This window comes from Convolutriloba macropyga, chromosome 9, assembly GCF_964194025.1.
Source record: "Convolutriloba macropyga chromosome 9, txConMacr16.3, whole genome shotgun sequence".
Classification (NCBI taxonomy): Eukaryota; Metazoa; Xenacoelomorpha; order Acoela; family Convolutidae; genus Convolutriloba; species Convolutriloba macropyga.
The window spans coordinates 27588318-27604458 of record NC_134476.1 but is presented as its reverse complement, the minus strand read 5'-3'; the positions used below and the strand labels follow the sequence as shown (position 1 = coordinate 27604458).

Below are 16141 nucleotides of genomic sequence, written 5' to 3'. Positions count from 1 at the left end.
ATTGTTTTTTTAACTTTGCCATTTTTGTTTTTAATTGTCTACAAGTTATATTGAAAATGTGATTGAGCGGGTTCGGAACATCATCTGCAAATCACATTGCCGAGCCTCCTTGTTTTTAGGATACTGAGAACGTTTTGCTAAATTTTGCTATCTTGAGAACTATTAATCATAACTGGCAGTTTGTAAATTTAAATAGTCTAACGATTTTTTTTGGCTTTGCTAGTAAGTTGCATTGAATGATTCAAGTATGTTCGGGTTTTGCTGGCAAGTATTTCATGTATAGTTTGCGTTTTATTTTTATTTTTTTGTATTTTCGCGATACAACGGTTTTTCTGTCGATTTTTGCTCTTTTGAGAACTAATTTGTTCAAGACACAAAGATCTCTGTCTATAGCATTGGGCGGGCGTTGCTACATGTAGAGAAAAAAAACAAGGTTTCTTGAATTTTCTGTCCGATTGCTCGATGTTCCGCTTTTGTTTTATCTGTCATGTCGTGAGCAATTGATTGGCATAAAGTAGCACATGTTTTTTGCGATCAGTTGTTTGGAAATTGCAACTTTTTCTGAATAATGTAATAATATTAAAATATTAAGGTTATCAGAAAATCAGGTTTTTTTGCACATGAATCGTATAATTGAATGTATAAGTATTTTTGAGTGAGCAACTGGAAATTGTTTTTGTTCAGTTATAATCCGAGTCGGCTCATGAGTTTTCTGAGTGTGATTTTTTTAATAAACGAAAATCTCTTTCGCTTTACCTATTTATGCCAATTTTTCGATGTCTTGCGTGAAGTCTTCTTGACTTCTCTAGACTAGCTTCACTCTTCATTCATTCTGCTCAAAGTGCTTCTAAACAGCAGTTGCCCATCAAAACATTCTTAAACAGATTCCACAGTGTCAAAATAAACAATATAGAAACAAGATGAATTCCATGTTTAGATGCCTGGTATTTGAACTTTGTTCTAATAAGTCTTTGTTACCTTGTATTATGCTCATTTGTAATGATATGAAGCCATCTATCCTATCATTAATAAACAGGTGTGTCCCTAACCATGAAATTCACTCAAAGTTCAGCGCAAGTTTGTCTTTTTTGTGAAACAATCAAAAGTATGTGTGAAAACGAGTAAATAAATTTAGTAGAGCAGGATTGATTTTTTTGTTCACGCGCGGTATCATCAAACCAAGTTTTAAATTTTAATTCTAAAATGTCTGTCACAGTTGTTTTCCCTGATTTTCTAAATAAATATTGGTACGTGCGAGAATTTTTTGACCATTTTAGCATTGATCAGACGTTAAAACCCAGTTTTGAGCTGTTTTTTGTCATTTCAGTCGCTTTTTAGCCTTCTTAGTTTGTTTTTTGATTTTTCTTTGCTTTTTTGTTTTCAGCAAAGCGATTTTGAGCAGAGCCCGTATAACAAAAATCAATTTTGAAATATGACTAAGTCCAATTTTAGGTGCTTGGTATTTGAAAGTTTTTTATTTAGTCTTTATTCTAATTGACTTCATGACTTCATCGTTGCAAATCAATTCAATTGTAAATGCGGCTTCGAAGGCTAAACACATGCTCTTGAAGCGGCGGAAGTATGGCTCACATGAAAACAATTTTTCAGAAAGAGGTGTTTTTTTTGTTCCACTTGCAAATGAAGTGTTAAGGGGTTTCTCACTGACGTTCAAGAAGACGGTGAAGAGAATGGTTGTTTTTGCTGAACATTGAAGTTTTATTTTTGAGGGTTTCTCAGTTGCCCTTAACAAATTCTCTCAGTCAATAGCCTTAATTGCCATCCGAGGAACAGCATGCATGATTCTTCCTAGAGCCCAATGAAATATACTGAAATTAACTACCAAACGGCAAGATCACACTGGTCATTAAGATCATGCCGCAACATTGAAAACCCGATTGTGTGGGTTAAAATTTTAAGTTGAGTGCAAATTACAAATTGATCTGTTCAAGATTTGAACTGTCGAGAACTTAGCAATTAACTAAGATTCCATAAAGAGATGTCTAACAAACCATTTAATTGAGTTTTTTGTCTTTAAATGAAAAAAATAGTCCTTGTTACCTGGTCTGATGCTTATTGCTAATGATACTAATCCAGGTGTTCTGTCATGAAAAAAAAGGTGTTTCCCTAACCACGAAATCCAATCAAAATTTTGCGCACTTTTGTCTTCTGTCAATCAATCAATTTTTTTCTGTTCTTGTTCTAATCCCAATGGGGGTCCTGGGAATCACTCTGCCGGGTATGTTTTCTGTGTCATTCTTCCTATTTTACATTTTGTTCTATTGCGTCCCTTAGTCTTACTGTCAAATTGTTTGGGTATTTGCTTTGAGTTCGAATTTGCTTCAGTCTTACCGGTGGGCTTGCAAATAAAATTGTCAAAATGTTATAGAAGTAGTTAGTTGTTAAATGTTACGCTACTCAATTGATTTATTATGTTAGCTGCTTGAAAAATTAAATACCATCTTTTTAAAACAAATAACGGTTTTAAATAGCTGTTTTTGTGTTTGGTGGTTGAACTTCTTGTCTCTGGTTCTCGAGCCCTATGTTTATCAAGCAGTTGAAGTGCTCGATATTCAAAGAAATTGTGTCCAAATTTGCAACAATTAACGAATAGCCTTTCAAGTTGCCCGTTCTAAAGATTTCAGCTGCGTTTCTTAAATTTTGGACTCTGAAAACTGGTTAAAAACTGTTTCAAGCTGCGTTTTTGAAAATTATTTTGTTAAGAGGCCATTTTCCGAGAACAATTATCTTGAGGCACCCGAATTGAGATGAAACCTCTTGTTGCTTCATGGACCGACTGGTTACCTAATTGTTTTTGAATTTCTGCTTGCGTGCATACCCTTTATGATCAGTTCTAGCGTCATCCATTAATCATTATTTCAGTTTGTATTTCAGTCGACGTAATGAATTTTTATACGATTTTATGGTATGTTCTTTTCGTTTGTGCTAGTCAAACTAAGAAAAACTTGAGGTGGAGTTAATTACTATGTTAAGATGGTTTGTGTAGTTTAATGGTATATAGAGTTCAAAGTTAATCCCCCGATGAAAAATATGCGTTAATTTTGCGCCAAGAAAGTTAAAAGGTAGCTGTTCACAACGCTGTCATTTCAAACAAATAGATAAAATTGTTAATTCATTTATCGGTATTTTCCAGCTCTCGCTGCAAATAAATGCTAACTTGTCTCGTTTCAAAATTTGGCAATTTTGTTGGCTAAGTTTGCCGCACTCTTGTCATTTCAGACAAACAAACACGTTTAATATTGGGACCTCCTTAGTTGAGCAGAATGAAATATTGGTGTCTGTTTTCAATTTTTCCTACATTTTCCTTATTCTCCTCTGCAACAACTATGCAATGTCTTCTCTTGTTACATCTTGTTAGTACACGAACATACTATATTGAATTATATTTGTCAAAAAAATTTGTCCATAAGAAATACTCCAATTTGACGCTAAGCAACAGCCGCTATCGTTGCGTGCATAGTATACATTACCCCCGGCAGTCAATTTCATTCATCAATTATAACGTTGTATTGTTGCGCAGGCGACGCATAATTTGTTGATTTGCTTTCGTTTTTTTGCGTAAAACTGTTTGAGTTCTGCTTCGATTCGTTGTTATTTCGTAGATTTTTGTTTTGGTATCAGTAAAGAAATGTCAAATTGGCTTCCAATATGGAGTAAAAGCCAATATATTTGCTATTTGTAGTCGAACGCTTATGGTTGCTACGAATTACGAATTTTTGTTTTTTTTAATATTTGCCAATTCTCATCTTATTTCTGTTACGTTATGGCTTAGTCTCATCAAAAAAAGGCACAACCTCTGTCAACAAATTTGTTAATATGTCATCTTTGACTTTATGTCATTTATACAGTGGACTTTTGGCTTTGACACTACTACGAGATTTCATGTTTTTTTAAAAATTTTTGGACATTTTCTATTTTTAGGTTTTCTTGCGGTGTCTTCTCCGACTCTCACATTAATAACTAGTCAAATATAACATTAATGGTGGCGAGAAACGGCGTATTTGTTTATATTACATGTTTTTAGTAAGCAGAATATGGTTTGAAAGGCTTCTACACCGTTTTCTCACAAACTGTCGTTATGTTTTTTTTGCTTGTATTTGTTTTTTTTTTAAATTGTATAACAATCTGGTTCATGACGGTTCTCAATGGTTTTCTATGGAGGTATGAATAAAGTTGTTTAATGATTTTATCTGATGGCTAATTGTTTGCATGACTTTGAAATTAATTGTTTTCAAATTGTTTTTTTAACTTTGCCATTTTTGTTTTTAATTGTCTACAAGTTATATTGAAAATGTCGGTTTTAAATAACGGTTTTAAATAGCTGTTTTTGTGTTTGGTGGTTGAACTTCTTGTCTCTGGTTCTCGAGCCCTATGTTTATCAAGCAGTTGAAGTGCTCGATATTCAAAGAAATTGTGTACAAATTTGCAACAATTAACGAATAGCCTTTCAAATTGCCCGTTCTAAAGATTTCAGCTGCGTTTCTTAAATTTTAGACTCTGAAAACTGGTTAAAAACTGTTTCAAGCTGCGTTTTTGAAAATTATTTTGTTAAGAGGCCATTTTCCGAGAACAATTATCTTGAGGCACCCAAATTTAAATGAAACCTCTTGTTGCTTCATGGACCGACTGGTTACCTAATTGTTTTTGAATTTCTGCTTGCGTGCATACCCTTTATGATCAGTTCTAGCGTCATCCATTAATCATTATTTCAGTTTGTATTTCAGTCGACGTAATGAATTTTTATACGATTTTATGGTATGTTCTTTTCGTTTGTGCTAGTTAAACTAAGAAAAACTAGAGGTGGAATTAATTACTATGTTAAGATGGTTTGTGTAGTTTAATGGTATATAGAGTTCAAAGTTAATCCCCCGATGAAAAATATGCGTTAATTTTGCGCCAAGAAAGTTAAAAGGTAGCTGTTCACAACGCTGTCATTTCAAACAAATAGATAAAATTGTTAATTCATTTATCGGAATTTTCCAGCTCTCGCTGCAAATAGTTGCTAACTTGTCTCGTTTCAAAATTTGGCAATTTTGTTGGCTTAGTTTGCCGCACTCTTGTCATTTCAGACAAACAAACACGTTTAATATTGGGACCTCCTTAGTTGAGCGGAATGAAATATTGGTGTCTGTTTTCAATTTTTCCTACATTTTCCTTATTCTCCTCTGCAACAACTATGCAATGTCTTCTCTTGTTACATCTTGTTAGTACACGAACATACTATATTGAATTATATTTGTCAAAAAAATTTGTCCATAAAAAATACTCCAATTTGACGCTAAGCAACAGCCGCTATCGTTGCGTGCATAGTATACATTACCCCCGGCAGTCAATTTCATTCATCAATTATAACGTTGTATTGTTGCGCAGGCGACGCATAATTTGTTGATTTGCTTTCGTCATTTCATTTTCATCCTCTGTTCAAGAGTTGAACCAATCAATGAAAATGAAAAGGTTGTTTATTTTTGTTCATTTTGATTTATTTGTATGTTAATTTTGATGTGTTTTTTGTTGGCGTAGCCTTTTTAATTCGTCGATTTAATGGAAGGTAAGAGCATAATTAATTTTCAATCCATCTTTTGAGATTACTTTAGCTGCTTTTTTTTATTTCGAAATTTCTGAAATCGTTCAAAAAGGTAATTTAAAAACAACGATAAAATCCTTAAAACAATTTCTGTGCATTAATTTTTGAAGTTACTCGTTTTTGTCTGAGGAACAACTTCAATTGTACACCATTAAATAAAGGTAAGAAGACAATTGGCGCGACGAGTAACCACACACCCAAAGATTTCAAAATTGCACCCGAATGAATTTCCTAAATTGTTGTGTACCTTCTGGGTACCTTATTAATATCGCCATCCAAACAATTTTACCCTTATGACCCAAAACGACTGAAACTGTCCTTCCATGGTCTTAAGGTACTTTTCCATGAAAGGTTGGGAAAAAATTGAAATATACCAAATATTTGGAAGTTCTCGATTGGTGCTGGTCCTATAGAATTCAACTCAAAATTATTCCAAGATAGGTGAAATGATCATTTACTTTGAGTAGCGTTTTTACTTAAATAATTTACTTAAAATAAAGGAAAATTGACCAAATTTTGAAAAATATTCTAGATATAACTTTTATCAAAAACATTTGCGTGTCATATTTTTTGAATTTTGTATCTGGCTTCGAAAAGCGAGGTCACGACTGATTTTATGCCAAAATTCGCTGAATTAGAAAAACTACAAAACGTCAATTTCGTTCCAAAAAATTATGAAAATGGGCTCAGTCTTCAAATTGAAACTAAAAACTTTTTCATTAAAGACCACATTGGAGCAGTAATGATCTGTAACGGTGCCTGCATTTGGAGAGAAGAGATAACATTTGAACTTTTTGGAGAAATCTAAAAAAACTGAATTTATTGAATATTTAATAACTTAACATGCTATTTTTCTTTGAATATTATTTTTGATTAGTCCTCTGAACTAAGTCATTCATTCGTCATATATTTTGGGACGTAAAAAGTATGAGAGATAAATTGTCATTTTTTTCAATGAACAAAACAAAACTCTTGTCCCCCAGAACAGTCCCAACACAAACAGAAATAAGAAACGATCTGTGGCCTTTCTATGGTGAATTGGCCCGACACTTTTTTTTCAGTATAAGCTACTGAAAAACTATCCTAATTTCTCAAGTCTTTAATATATTGGCGCAAATTTATGTCTTATGCATTAAAAATTTGCTATCTACTATATTAAACTATCAGCGCTGGAGCATAATTCTGTTTTTTGTTTCGACTCTCATGTAGGGGGAGGAACTATATACTCAAATGGGTTTTTTTGTTCAGACAATTTTTGTTCAGACAATATATTCATCGTAGAATTGAGACTGGTATCATTAAAAAGCTCGTCCAGCGTAGATTATGGAATTAAAAAGATTTTTTTTAATTTTCGTATTTTACGGGGAGTTATCGAGGTTTAAACGTTTGAGAAAAGTAGTGAACTCCATTGTTTTTATTGACATTTTCCGTAATTTTTGACCAAATTTTGCTAAAACTTGTTAAACTTATTAAAAACAATGTTATTGGTTTTACGGTTAAGGATAGGGAAGGCTCGCCGCCTCGTTTTGATCGACCTTTTTAGTTAATTTTTCTGCTAAATTTTTTGAATTTGATACTTTTTTTAGATCAAAAAAGGCTCAAAACAAGCTTTTGTTTCCTACGTCGTTTAAATTTGCAGGAAGTAGAGGCCTAACTTTTGCTATCACAATCTTTGAAAACTCAAAGATAGCTGTACATTCGCTTCCTGTAGGAGGTTTCTGGAATTAAATTTTTGCCGGTTTTTCGAAAAATAAACCTAAAATTTATACGAAAAGCATGATTTGTTTGTGGTTTATTGAAGTATTTCATTTAATAAATGATCTATTTTGCAAACATATGGATAAATTACTTGTTTTTGTTGGAAGCTGAGAAAAATCAGGGCTAGGGTCAACTCATCATGGATTCTTACAATCAATAATTATTCGGATTATATTAGGGCGCGGTCTTTTTCAAAAAAAATTTTGCAGTTTTGTTTTTGTTGATTACTTGCGTAAATTATTTCAAATCGCAGCCCAATCAATGACTATCAATCTTATTTACAACAAAATAAGGCCATATGGAGAGACAGTTTGTCTTCAGACAAAGCTCATAGTTACTATGGCTTTGTAAATGTTTTTTCGTAAACTTTAAATAATTTCCTTTTGTTTTGGATTCATTTGTAAAACTGAGAATGTTTGTGAAGTTTTGAAAATTGTCAATTTTAAATCTTATTTCTGTCCACATGTAGCTTAGTCTCAATTTATATAGGGCAAACCTATTCCAAGTGGTTAAAATTACTCTTTACATTGGTTTTGTTATCAAGTAATTTTTTTTTGCTTTCTTACTACGAAAGTTTTGTGAGTTTTGGCATGCTTTCCTGTATTTGAGGTAGTTATTTATTCCTTTTTCAATTAATCATATTAATTTTAGCTCCAATTAGCCTTGAAAAAATGCGCAAAAACATTGTTAATGATTTTCGTGAATAGCTGATAGTTTTAACGACTGCGAAGCCGTTCTCAAAATTTCCTGGATTTGTGTCTTTGGCTTTAATTGTGGTTCTTTTCTTTTACATATTCCTGTCAATCAAACTCCCTAACTGCCTCTATAGACGTTTCAATGAATCTTTTTACCGATTTTGGATTAGATGTAAAGTTTTTGATGATTTTCAATTAATTTTTTCAAAATAATTTTGTATTTATCAATATTTGCATTTTTTCCTGTATCTGGGGTTGCTGTTTGTTCTCTTTTCAACTTATCACATTATTGATAGTTTCACCTGGTTTTGAAGAAATGCGCGAAAAAACTGTAAATACTTTAGTGAATAGCCTCTAGTTTTAACGGCTACGCATCCGTGCTCTCACAAAATTGATTAGATTGTTTTTTGTTTTTGCCTCTAAATGTCGTTCTTTTCCTTGTCATTCAGTATGTTTATGACAATCAAAGGTTTTGAACGCTTCCACGATTCCTTAACTGAATATGTTTCATGATTTCAGTTGATGATTAACTTTTTTTAATGACTTTCCATTATTCTCTTTAACGAAAACGTTTTTGTTATTCCCATTTTTTTATCTTTGTCTTCAACAAGTAACTAAGCTTTATTATTTGACGGAACTCATCAATTTTCTGTTGCTCTAAAAAATATTTCTGCTGTTGTTTATGTTTTGGCAGATGTCTATAGAGCTTATAAATGTTTGCATAATAATTTTGTTTTCGATTCTGGTCAGTTTTTGTGGTTCATTTTGTCGTCTTTTTCACAAACACGCTTTACTTAGAAGACCCAGTTAAAATCAAAAGGGACTAAAGCAAATCATTTAATTGCTTTCTTCAGTATGAAGTTTTTAATGATTTTTTAATGTTTTATAGATATAATGGCTTCAACACTGGCTTCAATAAATTGTTTGTGAAATTTCTATAGTTTATCCGTATTTGCTGTTTTTTGTCGTATGATTTGGCTCCAATAACAACAAGCGCAAGTGGATTCCTAAGCAGTTGCAAATTGATCTTTTTTTAAAGCTCAAAGCTTGTGGTTTGTTGAACTTTTGAAAATATCTTTTAAAAAATCAGTTGATTTTTTTGTAGCTTTGTATTTTTTATATCTTTTCTATCTGTAACGATTGGTCGCATCCTCTTTCCAGTAAGCCAAGATCCAATCTTTATTATAATTTTATTTTAAACCAATGGTTTCTTATTTTCTTTGTTATTTTCTGTTTTTTAAATATATTCATCGAGTTTTGGTCGTAATTGAAGTTTGCTAGTATTTGCTTCTGGGTGTATCTCGTCTAGTACTCTACTTGATGGCAAGTCTGATCGGCTCTCTAATCCAGCTCTAATTGTTTGCTGAAAGATATGAGAGTTTTTTTAACCTTTTCTTTCTCTTCCTCATTTGGTAGACTAATAAATCAAAACGTGCATGAGCGGGGTCGGAACATCATGTGCGAACGCACATTACCGGGCCTCCTTGTTATATTTGAAGCACCATTTTGAACGTCACAGACGCCTGAAGTGAAAATGCGAAAAGGGATATTTACAAAAGGACTGTAGTTGATCTTTTGTGGTGTCTTAAAATTAAATTTATACGCAACTTTTGAAAAACGGCTTTCAGACACATTTTTAAATCAAGGCATCAAATGATCCACTATACAAATTTGAATATATTATGTGAATTAGCTTTATGAGTAAGCTGAAGGAAGGAATTTAATTGAAAGCGCCAAAACACTAACTGATAACAAAATATCAAAACATATTTTTTGTCTGGATACGGCAATGTATGAAGTTAACTTTCTTCCGGAATAATCTCCTTCTTGAATAAAAGTATACGTAGTTTAAAAATTGCGAATAATTCAGCTGAAATAAAAAATTCTCGCTTTTAATTAGTTGGCTCTTATATTTTTATCTCCTGGTTTAATTGCTTTTAAACAAAGATTGTTACAATTATATATTGTGTTTGTTCTTAATGCATTTTTTAGCTGAAATGATTTTCTGCCGGTTTATTTGAGCAATTTTTCCACGCTTGAATTTTTGATTCGTCGTGTTGGAAGTTGCTTTCACTCAGAATTTAAATCGCTGAATTAATTCGTAATAATTTCCTAAAAGTCAAATCCAAATCGCAAAGTTGGCTTGAGTTTTCAATCATTATAAATCTTAGTAATGGTCATTAGGAAGCTCTGATGTCATCATTTAGCGCCTGTTAATGAGTTTTTGCCCACTTCCAAGCTAAAGGAAACCACAATTGACCCCCCACTTGTCGTTTGAAAGCACTTTGACGAAACGTATTCAGTTGTTAATTATTTTACTAGCTTTAATGTTAAAAAAAGCATAGATTTTTTGCAGACGCCACACTTTCGGGTTTATGTATTCTTATTTTCATTTCCTATTGGCGCAGTCTAACTTTTTTTTGTAATTGATTGATTCAACTTTCAACATTAACAGAGTTTTGTCAGTGTTTGTATGATTGCTATCAAAATGTGAAACTGTTGCCCTGCAAATATGCCAAAATTAAAAGCGTAGCAAATTTAACTGACTCAGCTGGAAAACATGCGCAGAAAGAAAAACAATATTTTGCCTTTCCTAGCAAAATATGAGTTTTTAATGTTTCATTACTTTAAGGTGTTTTTCCGGAAACTTTGTTCCACTAGAAATTATCTGATTCATAAACATAAAAATGTTTTCAAAATTTTATTAATGTTTGGTTTATTTTATTTTTTTTTTCATTTTACCTCATTTTGAACTTTAATATGATCACAATTTTTCCCTTCCTTTGAAGCCTGGAGACAAAAAAACTTGCGTGGTTCAGATTTTCACTGGTTCAGAAGCTTGAAATGTTGAGAGAATATTATCTTTCTGCTTTAAGCGCGACTTTCATCTGCCCTCAATTTGGATGCCGTCATCTTTTTCGAGCCCAGAGAATGGTGAAACTCAGTGGTTGAATTAATTTCCAGAAAAATGTGGATTTCAATTAATTTAAAGAGTCGTAGCCTCAGCTTCTTTATACGCTAATATCAAAACATTTAATGGAGGACAGTTTTTAATCTCACCCAAAAATTTGCTTTAATTTTAGCATTTAATGCTCAACATTTTTGAACTTTGAAACTTAATCACAAATTCTGATGGAGTACTTTTCAGCAAGACTGACGCAGGTATTCTGATAGTCAAAGTAGGGCTCTCGTGTTTTTCTGTTTTCCAATTTTCGGCTTTATTGTTTGGATTTGGGTTTTAACATCATTTTAACATTTGATGAATTTTTATCAATAACCAATCTGTTTTCGTTGCCGGCTTAGCTGTGAATGTATCGTCAAATTTGTTGTAAATTTTGTTTACAATACCTTCAAATCTCTGGCTCAGCTAATTGACGAGAGTTCTTGTGTTGAATTGCTCCGACCAAAACTGTATTTTTTTGCTCAACAGTTTTGACTTTTCGAGTTGCTTTTTTACGCTTAACTTCTCGATTTTTGCGTAATCTAACTTTCTCTTATTCAGAATATTCTTGTTAAGTGTTCTACTTGACGGCAGTTTATTACTAGAAATGAAATCAAAAGCGCGGTGTATTTTTTCAAAATTTCTAATCTTACCGGTGGCCTAACGCTAATCTGGAGATTGTCGATTGTTGGTTCAAGCTCTTTAATTTGTAATTATATAGCAGTAAATTGGTTCATCTTATATCAAAGTTGGATGGATTGTCTTAGGTGTAGAGCATAAATAAGTGGCTCTGATCTTGTATTAAGTAAACCCTTAGTTGAATTGGACTTTGCGTTGTGTTGAAGGGTGTAGTCTCTTGTCTTCGAAACAGAAACAAATATAATATGGTTTTGTTGACGAAGACACATGCCCTTGTCGCCAAATTAATTAATTTTTATCGTAATTTTGGTGAATTCTTGTATAAGAAGGGTGTAGTGTAATATCCCTGCTTGTGTTGTATCAGAATAGCAACGTTGCTACTTGAATCGAGCTTTGGTGCAACGCTGAAATACGTATACACCGATCCAGAGACAGTAGCTTCAATTCCTTAAACTTAAACCAATTGCCCCCTTATAACCGCTCTGCCTTCTCGCGACTGAATCAGGCCGCAACAGAATTGAGCCTCCGTCAGTTGATTAAGAGCAATTCGTCCAAAATTTGTTGGTTAAGCTTAATAGATTTCAATCAATTTTTAGATAGCAAATCTTTATAAATTGTATTATCCAAAAGATCTATGAGATCTTTAGTTGATGGAAACACGAAATGCTGTTAGATTTCTTAATACAGGAAGAAATCATAAACCTAAATACTTGAATGAAGCTGAGAACAAAATTAATTATTACTCGTGGATAGAATTTCATAGTGTTAGGTGTTCTACTTTATCATCCGATCAGGTTTGATTATTTTGAGGACAACATCCCTGTTTTGTCTGATTTCGATAAAAAATTTTTAGACAATTGTCTTTCGCTGTCGACTTCTGAATATAGCGACTTGAAAAAAATTAGACACTTTTCTTCAAAACAGAAACAAATATAATGTGTTTTTGTTGACAAAGACACACGCCCGTGTCGCCAAATTAATTAATTTTGATCATAAGAACATAAGTGTTCTGTGCGCTTGTATATTGTCCAATCAAATTTCTCAGAACGTTTAGAACTTCTAAGAGGAGTTAAAAGAAACATTTACATCAGAAGTTTCTCCATAAATTTGCCTGCAGCTAGCAGTTAGATTTTTTTTCTTGAGTTGGAAGTGATGCAGCAGACGCCAGTGTTGGCTATCGGAAGCCTTTCAATTGAACTCGTGTCATTCTTTCATTGATTTCGATTTAAAAAATGCTATTTCATAACATAGCTAGCTCTATTTGCGCCCTACTGAGCTGTCAAGTGAAATCTTGAATATTTAATTGAGGGCTGCATTGAGACAGGGGATTAACTGATTGATTAATTGGATAAAAGGAGAAACCAATGGGATAACGTGTCACTACGGAGTCATGGAAAACTCAATGGTTCCTGTCGTTTCTATTCTTATGCCCTACTTTTTCAGCAGCATAGTTCTTACCACGCAAAAGGGTTCATTACTATCAAGGGTGCCCTAGCGTCACCTTTTCCAACACTCCCACCGCGTGTGAAATCCTTCCTGATGTTCTTTCTTTGTAGTAAACCCAGCGCGTGTTCTCCTTCATTCCTTTTTCCTGTTTTTTGTTCCTTCTCTGTTCCTTCCTTGCATTTTGTTCACTCATTCATTCTTCCTTTTTCTCTCAGTTTTCCGCTCAGTCAAAAATGTAGTCACGCGTAATCCAACTAACTCCCTTGTGATCATTTCGATCTTAGCTCCTCCTTTTCCCCCTTTTTGCTATCAACTTTTTTCCCACATTTCGTGCGTTCTTTTTTTTCACAATCGTTTCATGCATCTCATAGTCTTTCTTTTCCTTAAAAGATTCTCACTCTTTTCCTTAAAAAGATTTGTAGACTTAAAAGTCAGACGAAGGGTAAATAAAATCTTCAATAAGTGATGTTTGTACTACATGCGGTTTTTATACCATCAATTTCTTACTTTCTTACCATATTTTTCTTTCCATTCGCAATTGTGGTTACAGTATAATTTTTATATACATGTGTTTATTTCTTTTTCTTTTCATCTTTTTCTTACGTCGTCTATTTGATGCTAAATTGACTAGCAAACTTGTTTTACTTTCTTAACTCCTTTTACCCTGAGAGAAATAAAATTATGCAATGTTAAGTTCTACCTCGGTACACAAATTTGATGGTTATCTTTATTTCCCTCTTTTTTGAGCTTGGTTTCTGTCTTTTTATCTTATCTTTTCTTCTTGCTTGCGACTTTTCCCCGAAGTGTATCTTCACTTAATGGCACATACTTAAGATCAGAACGAAGAGTGAAAATAAGCTGTTTTAAATTCTTGTTGTCTAATTTTCCTCCCGCTTAAATTCTGAAAAGGAATCATTTTTTAACGTTGTCTTCTTTTGTCAATCTTAAAAGCCTGTTTTCTCTCCCCGGATTGTTTTAATGTTACTATCTCGACATAAATTTTTGGTAAGTTTGTCAAATGTACAACTATTTTGCTCAAGGAAGCACGACCGTTGCACTTGGCTAGCATTGCTGATAACAGCCAATAGTTGCCGATAATTTGAAAACTAGGCATTCAAAAACAAAACAAACTACAGGCTTCAACAAGGAAGTCAATTTATCTGTCATAGTGTCACTTCAAAATAATGCTCTCAGAATTTAAAGCAACCTATATTGAAGCTTCGGCAGTTGTTGTTGTTGTCTCCGTCGTATAATAATTTCCTTGGTGGTGGCAATTATGTTTTTCCATAGAAACGAAGCTCTTGTACCGATGAGGTTCTGCTAACAAAAATTTTCGATTTTTATCAATACTGTGAGATTAATTTTTAGCTTCACAAAGACTCCATTTTGAACAGCAAATAATCCCCAAATTGCTTCCAGGTTTTACTTTTGATATAGTTTTACAAATTTGTCTTGGCCGACAGGTGGTCTCAGCTGTCAATTTTAGCAACTCTTTTTTTTTCTTGCAGAGAAAGCTTTTCAACGAGTAATTTGTCGTGAATGCAAATGTAAATTTTGAAAATTTATTTTTGTAAATTTGGTTAAAAACTTCGCTTTGTAGCTCTTTAAGCTCGACGTGAGAACGTGAAATTGTATTAAAATTAAGTAAAGCATACCACTGAAGACGTAGTATAAAGCCATTTTGATCTAAAGATGGTAAATTCAAAACGGAAGCTATTAGATAAGGGTCTTGCTTTAACCCTTGAATTTCATATCTAGACCTTTTTGACGACAACTGACCGTCATGATCATGAGTTTTGTTCCAAATCTCTGAATTTTTCTCGCCTTCTTATATTTCTATCCATATCGAAGACAATTTGGCTTTCATCGACGTTGTACTAGTGCTACAGTTTTCGTTAAGATAGTGGAACGTTTTTTTTCTACAATCCAACTAATTTGCAACGAAAAGGATTTTTTTCCGGATGCCCTGAGCAAACTAAGATAACCATCAATAGATAATTTCAAGGAGAATAATAATAATTAATTCGTTTGCGATATACAAAGAGTTCAGTCATCATTCATGTATACCGCGCGAGCACCAAAAGGCTGAAAGCCTGTGTGAGGGGCCTCTTTAGAGCTTCTTTTCCCATACATTTTCGCTTGGCTTTATATTTTTCAAAAAAAGTAGTCAATTGCAAATACTTTTTCTAATGCTAGTGAAAAACGTCAATGAACACAGTAAAATGGATCAATTACCAAAAAAGATTATTAAAAACTTTCGAGTCTAAAATGTAGTTGTCCCTAACTTTATGAAGAAAATCATTCAACTTTTGCTGCTCACAATCATTTGCTTTTCTTAGTATTTTTTCGTCAAATTTTGCGAGTACGTTATATAGAAAGCGAACTCTGACTGATAACCGTGTTCTGTTTTGCTTAGTAAGTTTATGAATGGTAGGTAAACTTTTGAGTCTCTTTGTATCATTTAATGACTTTTCAACTTCACGTATTTCTAAGAACCTGTTGACTGATTCATGTGGATGGGTTCTGCGTAGGATTGAAACCAGTAACTTAAGTACTTCATATACGCGTAGGTCAAAAATTGAAGCTATTGCGTGCTTTTTTCTTGTCGTGCGGACCTCGTCCGCTTTCTTTAATTGAAAGACTATTCTGAGAAAAAAATTTTGTTGTCTTTGTAACTTTGTTAAGATCGACTTGGTTGTGGTTCCGTAAATTAATACTCCATATTGGTAACGAGGTTGAACATATTGTAAAAAAAAATTTTACTAGCAGGTTTTCGTCTAGAAATTGGCGTGTTTGATATAAAAAAGTTATGAATTTTGCGCATTGTTTTTCGATAAAATTGACATGTTCTCTGAATTCAAGTCGATGGTCAATGAGGATGCCAAAATTTTTCAACTGTTTTGGTTTTAATTTCATTGTTATTCCAGGTGAAATAGTCTGCTTGTTCAGCTTTTTTTCCAACCGACATGAACTGTGTTTTAGCTTCGTTCAGTGTAAGTTTGTTGTTTTCCATCCATTCCGAAATTTTATTTAGCTCCACTAGATGACTGTTTTCATTAT

The 16141-nt window shown here is 33.1% G+C and overlaps 1 protein-coding gene across 4 annotated transcripts in view; it reads left to right on the top strand.

Annotated features, from left to right (window-relative positions):
- Positions 1 to 16141, top strand: part of LOC142345703 (uncharacterized) — an 80429-nt gene that overhangs the window by 1658 nt on the left and 62630 nt on the right. Inside the window, exon 1 of one of the 4 annotated variants that reach the window (XM_075397951.1) lies at positions 13663 to 14086. The exons of the other annotated variants lie outside the window; for them this stretch is intronic. The gene's annotated coding sequence lies outside the window, so the exon portion shown is untranslated. Of the gene's footprint in view, positions 1 to 13662; positions 14087 to 16141 lie in introns of those variants that run through there. 4 annotated transcript variants of the gene reach the window in all.